This window comes from Apaloderma vittatum, unplaced genomic scaffold, assembly GCF_000703405.1.
Source record: "Apaloderma vittatum isolate BGI_N311 unplaced genomic scaffold, ASM70340v1 scaffold911, whole genome shotgun sequence".
Classification (NCBI taxonomy): domain Eukaryota; kingdom Metazoa; phylum Chordata; class Aves; order Trogoniformes; family Trogonidae; genus Apaloderma; species Apaloderma vittatum.
The window spans coordinates 12,310-21,509 of record NW_009698262.1 but is presented as its reverse complement, the minus strand read 5'-3'; positions in this window follow the sequence as shown (position 1 = coordinate 21,509).

Genomic DNA, 9,200 nt, shown 5'->3' with positions numbered 1-9,200 from the left:
CCTCCCAACTCTGGAAGGACTTACAAAGTTAGAGATGGCAAAATATCTGGAAAGTTTTAGTCCCTTTCGTTCCAGAAAGCCTTTATTAGTAGTCCTGGCATTAATTTGCTTCTAAGCAGCATTTCAAATCATAAAAGACACAATATTTACACATGTGCATGCATATTTTGCTCATATTTTTCCTAACATGCACACAGGCAGCACTTCTCTTCTAAAGGTCAGAGCTAAAATAATCACCATCATTCCAGGAACATCTGGAGCCAGTAACAGCACTGAGAACAAGAATAAAAACGTTTTTGGTTGGTTTTCTTCATGGGAACATGAAAGTGAAAGACTGAAAAGACATGTTACTCTACCCAGCCCACCTCTGACAAAGGCAGAGGGGAACCCCTGGCTTAGTACCCATCTCCACCTTTCTCACATCTCTGTTCTATTCCTGAACATCCAAATAACAGGCCTCCAGTTGAGATGCCACTTTATAGCCTGGCAGAGCACCTAAATAGTCAATCTGAGGTGATTTTTAAAGAATTTTTTTTACCTTCCTGGTCCATGCCCATCCCTCTCAGTTCTACTACGGCTACCACCCCAAATCATTATTTTCCCTTTCAACTTTTTACTTCTATCTTTACCCATTAGGAGTTAAAAATTTTGATGACATCCCTCACATTAACTCTTGACCCTTAGCACTCCTCTCCATTTTCTCACATTTGCTGACAGCCTTCTCCTAAGAGGATTAGATTTAAACAAAGCCACCCTGCTAGCACCAGACTTTCATGCGTTGCCATGATATCCCACTACATTTCTAATACACACCAGGCAATAAGAACCATCGCTGGCAACATGAAACTGGAAAGAGGATTTTAGGTTATTGAGGGACTTGGTTTTGGCCACACCAATGCCAGAAACACTGGCAGCCAAATTTGCACTTAAAGAGCATTCTCCCAGTGCACAACCCAGGCTAAGCAAACATCTTAAGAGCTCTCCTAATTGCTTTATTAAAGACCCTCAGCAGCCATACAACTACTCTTCTTGCACCAAGTCACTGCCCTACACTGCCCTGGGATCTAGGTTACACAGATCAAAGCAGCTCCAAGATGCACATTTCCTTCACGTTCAGCTTGGTTTGGAGCCAGCTCACGTAACAACCCAGAAATCTCCACGGATTCCCACTGAAACAGAATTTAGGTTTGCAGATCCAGCAGAACCTAGCCTAGACCCAGAGAGAAGCAGCTTGCACCCAGCACCCTCACTCTGTGGCAAGCATAGGAGATAAGTAAGACCAAGTAGAGTAATACTTATACAAGGCATTAAGGCATATTCCTGGTGCAGATCTGAGAAGGGTCACAACACCCTTGCAGTCCAGGTTTCAGCCTTGCCAGCAGCTATTTCTGATCTACCAGTCCCTCCAGTTCATATCAAGACAACATAGTTCTGGTGCAAGCATATAGTTCTGCCAGACAGCAGTGACCTGCTGCACCCCTATCCCACTCTGACTGGTCCTTCTGTACCATCCAGCTATTTTGCTTCCTTCCACAGCTGGAGATACAGATGATCTAGTAGCACTTGCACCAGAAAGCTCCACCACCAGTCACACCATAGGAGAGCTGTATTTGGACTACTTGTTCAGCAAAATAGTCTAAAATCCATTCAAACTTTTTTTTCACCCTTAAGAACCTCATGGACTGCTGCACTAAACCCTATTTCACCAAGGTGCAGGATGCTGATGTCACACAGCAGCTCTGCACAGCAGCTCTGCACAGCAGAAGCAGGATCCAAAGCCCAGCTCTACAAGTCCTAAGCTGGTGCTGCAGTTCCCCTCTCACAGGACAACACCAAAGCCAAGTCAGGCCTTTAAATTTAGAAACCATTTTATTCTCTGGTCTAATTATTTATTTTTTTTCTTGAACACACTGCAAAGAGCTTTACAAATCCAACCACCCAGGTGGAAGGTTAATTTTAGATTCAGTGCACCTAAAAGACTGTTCTTCTTCATTGCGTTCCCAAGTCAAGGGAGGGCAATCTGACTCATAAACATAGCAACAGTTTAGATTGAAAGTGTAGATTGTTGACTTAAAATGTTAATCACTCGGTTGCAACTGCACAAAGAGTAGGTTGGAATAATCAAGTTCACTCAGCTGCACTGTCAACTTAACAAAAACCTTTATGTTTTAAAAATTAACCCAACAAAAAAGCAAACTGACCAGAAAAACCTGGTTAATGGCAGCCATAAGGAATAACCCTGTGAGAAGACTGACCATCCTAATGCAGTCTTCTCTTATTTAAGGGCAGAACCAGTTTTAATGGGGCTTGACATTCATTCAGTTGAGTCCCCTAACATCTTTGGTCTAATCAAACCCTAACAATATCAACAACATAAAGCAGAATTATGAGCTACCAGACTCTCACAGATCTTATACAGTTCATTTTCTTATTTTTTCTTCTATAAATCCACTCCATGTGAGCTCTGGTAGCCTGTAGCAAGACCTGCATGCCTGCATAGTACCAACTCTGAATGTTGGTGGCTCACCAGTCCCGGGCTAGAGGTAGAGCAGCTTTTCATCTGTTCCTAGATGCTGTCAACACACGGCAAATATAGTGCAAACACTCATGCAACTCCTGGCGTTCTTGACTATCAAAATAAAGCAAACACTGTTGCTATGCACTGCTTATTCCAGACTTGAACCACTCCTGTCACAGAGCTTCTCAAAGGATGTGTAGCTGCCCAGACTGCTTTGTTGCTTGCTCAACCTCCTTCCCTCATTGAAATACCTCTCTAGCAGATGAATAAATAACGAGGTTCCTTCTCAGGCATTTCAATCAGAACAGGAGGTGACAAGGGTAAGCCAAGAAAATGGAATTCCTTTAATACTGTTTCCAGAAAAACTAAGATGAGAAAAAGGCAATGAGAACAGAATAATTAAGTTACACAGGGCAGGCCTTCACCACGCAAGCACGTAGACATTTCCAAAGATCTGGAACAAGCACAAAGGCACACATGAAACAGAAACAGATGGTATTAACCTCAGTTTGAAGTAACCTCAAGAGCAAGTTAGGAGCAGCTCACCAAGTCACAGAATCACAGCAATTCAGACCACTAGCATGAAACACAAGCTCTTTTGAAATTAAAACCAAAAAAAAGTTTGAAATTATTCTATCAACTGGCTGCAGTATTTTGAGAGATAAAGACACTAAGTCAGAGAACAAAAACATATTAGCGTCACAACGCACGCACATCTTGCTGGCTTTCAATTTACTTCAAGGTCAAGAACAACCCATGGGTACAAAAGCACAAGATTAAAAGAATCAAAAGAAGTCCATGCAGGAAAAAGTCCTTCTTCACACTGCTTCCAAGTTCCTACTCTAAAGAAGCAGTTTAAACCCAAGTGAAGAACTGTGTCATTAATTTTCAAGATAGTCACCCAAAGATCAGCCCCCTGCAGTTCATAACATGACAGGCTTTCTTGTTTACAATCATCTTGTTTACAAGGCATCCAGCAACAACAAATAAGAGTATCTGAAAAACTGGAGAAAATCCAGAAGCAGTCAGTCATACCTAGAGCTATACCTATATAAAATACAGGTACATTTTGCTTACTGAAAGTATTGACATTTTAAACCTCAGTGTTAATACCAGGATGGCTCCCTTTGTGAAAGAAGTCAATCTACTCATTACAATCTTGGATGCAATATGCATGATCCGCTGTTTCTTTCAAACAGACAGAATTACACAAGACTCCATTCCCAGAGATAGCAAATTTATCCAGGAGATCCCCTGAGGACACAAACCGCACAGCTTCCCTACCAAAGGCCTAAACCAAAAGACAGCTGTACTGCAAATCTTTAAAGTCTGGCTTTGTTACCCTTACAATTCCCCAAATTCTGTACACAAAGTTCAAGCAACCACAGATTCCCAATTCCTTCCTCCTCCCCACAGCAAGCAGCAAAAAAGGAACACTCGAGTTTACTCTTAGGAAAAAATGAAATGCACGTGGCTGGTTCAAATTCCTCAGATCAGACTGTAAAAGTAAAGACAGGCTAATTATCAAATTACTGCGGTAGAGTAACTTACCCAACACACTCTTACCATGCTTTACTTTCCCTGGCTTACCTAAACCAAAGCAGCTAACAAGGCAGAATTAAAGCAATCTTAGGAGGAGGCTGCCACTGCCGACATAGGTCTTTGCCCATCTCTAACCACAGGGAATTTGCTCATATACCTACTAGTTTCACCGCAAGCATCCCCTACAAGAAGTCACAGTGTCTCTAGCTCACTCTATTTTACGTAGCACTGCTGCCAACCGCCCCTTACGTTCGCATTAAGGCATTTTATCAAGGACCCTGTACCCATGGGATGGCACACTTCAAGGTCTGTCTCTACAGGACTAGTGAGAATAGCTAGGATGTCACTACTAATATTTGCTAATAAGATTACAGCTTGTTTTCATTAACACAGCAATCAGTTCATCAAGACCTACCATTATGCAAGCAGCTCAGGGAGCAGTGTCATTTAAGGTTGTTTTGAAGAAGCCTGTTCTGCAAGTGATAAAGAGGACGTGCCAGATCGCTCCACACGCGTGGAATAACCCGTACCAGCTTCAGCTTTCCCCCATCCCAACAACAAGGCACTCCCCAACTCCTGCCCCAGCATCTCTAGTGACACCCGAAAAGATAAAACAGTAAACTTTTGGGGGTAAAAGACTTGAATCCTGACGCTTTTGCATAATGTGCTGCTTTAGCTTAGTGCCTCCATTGCTTGCTGGACCCAAACTCCAGAGATTACACCCACTCCAGCTCTGGCAGTTTAAAATAAAGCATAGGTTATAACTTACCTGACAGCAAGTGTTTCTATCAAAGTATTTAAGACAGTCCATCTCAGCATCAGTGCCTCTGGCCTTCACCAGTTTCCACTCTTGTCTAGTAAAGCTCTAAATAAGCAAGCTAAGGAATAGCAAAATTTGCCTATAATTACAGATACACCTGGAGGCATCCCAGACTGAAACTTGGAGCAGAATAAACACCAGATTGATAAGGCCATGTAGATATAGCCAAATTAAAAATATTCAAAGCTGTGCTTGGCTTAGTCTATTAGCCAGGTGTCCTTCCCACCACACTAGAGCTTGCTTTGGCCTCAGCAGACATAAGCCACGCTCTCTGCGCAGGTTCTGTGCTTCACCGTAAGGTCACTGCAGACGAGCCCATTGTTCACTTTCCCTGCGTTAGCATGGTAAAGCCAAACAGGAAAGGGCTTTCATCAGCACGGAAATCCGCCGCCAGAAAGGGGTACCTGGTCAAAACAAAGCTTTAGGAGCACTGCCATTTTTCGTGCAATCCTGAATTGATAAGCCTGATCTACCAGATGACGATATGAGAATTGTTAACTAAAAGGTGGCATTCTCATCCCTATTTCCATCCTCACACGCTCCACTGAATCCAAACACACGAGCAGCCTCGTCCATCCAGCAGCCGCAAAGACCCAGCCTGCCATTCACGCTCCACCTATCAGCCCCAGGATGCCAAACCCCACAGATCGGTCGCCACGGGGCTGCAAACCCCACAGACCAGCTGGCAGTGGCTCCAGCCAGGAGCTCCCGTGCTCTTGTTCTTACCCACTCTCCTCTTCCCCAGCACAGGAGCCACCCTGGGCTCCCTCCGGCTGCCAAGAGGCTGAGCCGGTACACGGGATTCCCACGAAGCGGCTGGCACGGACTCGCTGCCTTTCGGTGACTTGGCTGTCACAGCCCTGCAGCGCACACTGCCAGGGATTTTTTGCAGAGGCCAGAGTGAGTCAATACCTCCCAGTTACTAAACACGTCCTCAAAACACGCTACCGTTAGGTCAGATGAGACACTCTTCCTTTATTTCCATCACTGCTGTGACTTTAGGCGAGATGCTCAACTGCTGAACACCTCAGCTGTCCAGCTTGGAGACAAGGGGATGAGAGACTACGTGGCTTTCAGAGGAACAGCTTCTAGAGCGTTTGAAACCTTTTCAAAAAGGCTGTGAATTTATTTTTTGTGTGACTGTTCATTAGCGCAAAGCCTTTTTTATTAAAGCAGATTCACACATACTAAATATTTGTCCCAAGACTTCTTTAATGCTGAACTTAGGAGTAAATCAAGATGACAGAACTCATTCTTATTTCTTCTTGTAGCCATTTCCACCAGCTGTACCTACATGACAGCAGAGAATGACTAATTTTAAGGTGTATGGGAACAGGAAAGAGACTTTGAAGAGGTCACAAGAGCAACCTGCTGACCAGCACAAATTAAGAAGGGGTTGGGACATGTGCTGGCACCCAGCTACGCTTCCCACATGAGAGTGATGCAGAAAGATGGGAAGAACAGTCATAAGCTCCTTGCTTGGATTTCTCAGGTAAGAGATATTACTCTTAAGACAAAGTGCTTGGCTATGCCATTAAAAAATCCTGCCCGTGGTTGAGATTTACAACCAATTCTGTAACTAATAACTGGAGTGCCACCTGCAATCCCCCTTGGGTACCAGGAGTGTTACAACACAGAAAAGAGGAGCACGAGGGAGGAAGAGCTGGCTCAGCAATGGCTTTTTCTCAGCAGTGCTTCAGAGGCACGACATGCACCAACACTGGGAAAACCAGTAGGCATCTTAATGGAAACCAGTGAGCATGCCACAGTTACTGCTGCAAAAATAAACACTCATTAAAGCCAATTAATTAGCAGACCAGGATGGCTGGCGTTTCATCTATAGGCATGTTTTAAGACAAATCTCAGTTACGCACACATGTATGGGATGCATTTCACCCGCCATGAATAAACCCCTGAATAAACCCCTCTGAATTGCCACTTGCTGAGAGTCAAACGCTTTTGTCAAAGTTGGGGAGGAAATTTAGTGTTCCTGCTGTAGCACCTCTTCAGGTCTGACCACAAAAGTGTTCTGGCACCCGCACAGACACTGGGACTCAACTAACTTGTTTGGCAAAAACCAGAAGTTGTTACTGAATGTTTTGATTTTTATCAGGGAAACCCTGCAATACTGAAGGTGCTAGTCTAGTCCTCTTACACATGGGTAATTTTAAAGCAATTTACCATATTACTCCTGTGTCACTCCCCCCAAGATTACTATTAAAATTATTTATTTATTAAATCTCAGTTTTTACTGGGATCTTTTAAAGATTTCCTTTTTTGCTTCTATATTCAAGGTCAAAGTAGACTAAGAAAAATAAGTCAGAGATAAACACAAAAACATGAGCTACAGTTAGAAATAAAATCACTGCTCATACACTCAGACAAAACCAACAGGTTTCTGCAGCAGGGAGTTCTGAAACTTGGTGCAACTTCTAAGCTGATGCAAATACAGACAAGATGAAGCCTTAAATCATCTAATACTATTTAAGCAGCTTGTCAAGCAAAGTAGTTGACTTTTCAGTTGTATCTATTGGTATGTACACTCTGTGCGATATTTATAAATCTGCATTTCTCCTTATTGCTCTAAGAGGCACTGAACAGCCCTCAAACCCCACAAGCTGACGGGGCAGTGCTACTGCCGAATCACAAGGAAACAGCCAATCTGTGTTTTAGCCCCCCAGCCACGCACGCACCCCCCAGGTCCCACTTCCCGGCTTGCTGCACTCATCCCAATTACAGAGTTAATACAAAAGAATAAAAAAAGGAGGGAGGGAGGTGTTAATAGGCTGCACTTCAGGATCTACCTAGTTTTCACCTATCCTACCCCAGGTACTGCCTTGCCTCCATGTCCTGCCTTCGGGAGGAGAGCAACAATCACCCCGGACCCCGCGCTCCGTACCTGCCAAGGCTGCCAAGCCGTGCTGGTGCCAACACCCCCCAGGGCCGGGGGATCACGCTTTTGGCCTCCTCGGAGCCACACCTTCCACGCTTGTCCATGTCCAGCTGGGGAGGAGAGCGGTGGTCAGTCCAGCTGTGCCCCTCCGCCATCGAGGAGGGCTGCTGCTCCTCACCCGCGAGGTGTCGAGCGGGCGGCCGCGAGCATCCTCGCCTCCCTCCCCGCATGCCCGAGCAGAAGGAAATCCACCTGCACCTTCAGGGTGAACGGAGCCCGAGGCTGAGCCACCCACGTGTGGGCTGAAGGACACAGCCCACAGCCAGCAACCCGGCGCTCGGAGTAAGCAGAAAAGAGCAAGGAGTTATTCTTGAGCCTGGGCTGACGGTAAGGGTTGCTAAACATTAACTCAAGTGTCAGCCGTGTGAAAAAAGTAACTCCTAAAAGCAGCCCCGAAGAGGAGGAGGAGGAGGAGTCACACAGCGTATTTACTCCTCAGAAGCGTACTTCTGTGAAGTATGAGAACATCAAGAAAAGCACAAAATAGCCCTCTGGAGACTCTGGGTGAGAAGGAGGGAGGGGACAGCAAAAAACCCAAACGCTCTATAAAAAATAGCAAATTCAGCATTTCCTGCCATAGCTGAGCAGTGAGTAAATCCCAGATGAATGTAAGACACTTGTGTTGAAAGAGCGGCATAAACCTGTAACACCCATAGACAATATTTTGCAAGACCCAGATCCTTCTGGATCTCATCCACAAGCAGCACTCAAGCGAGCAAAGGGTTAAAGCAGTCAGATTCCCTGGAGCCATCATAACAGGTTTTGTTCTTTCCTTGTTATTCTCTCCACCAAACCTCCTTCCACAGTGTTTTCTTTCAACTCTCTTTCCTCTAACATTTGCTATTCATAATCACAAATTTAAAGGGACACACCAATTTAAAATTTCCTTAATGAAGGCATGCAAACCTTCTCCGTGTTCCCAATATTCTCACTAAGACTGCATCTATGGCCCAGCTGGCTTTGCCTCGAATGGCTTAAAGGCCAGCAGCAGCTATTTTAGAGACAGCCCCTCATAAGAGCATTCAAAGAGACCATCTCAGTTTTGTTCCTTACCCATTAGCACACGTATTTTTCCAGTCACTTTCACCTCACCTTGCGAACGTTCAGCCAAAGGAACGTTGCCCGACCGCCCAAACCTCAGCCCTCACGGCAGGTGGAGGGACAACAATATCTGGTGTGGGATGCTTACAGCTCCCCACGCCAAGTATGCAGAAAAGATTTCATGGGAATTTCCCCCACTTTCTCTTTTTCTATTTATGCCCTCTTCCTGCAAAATTTTATCCCCTGCCCCCCCCCCAATAAATAAAAATAAGCAAACCAAGAGGACAGCCATCCCAGCAAGATGGAATCACCCTGCTAAACGTGGG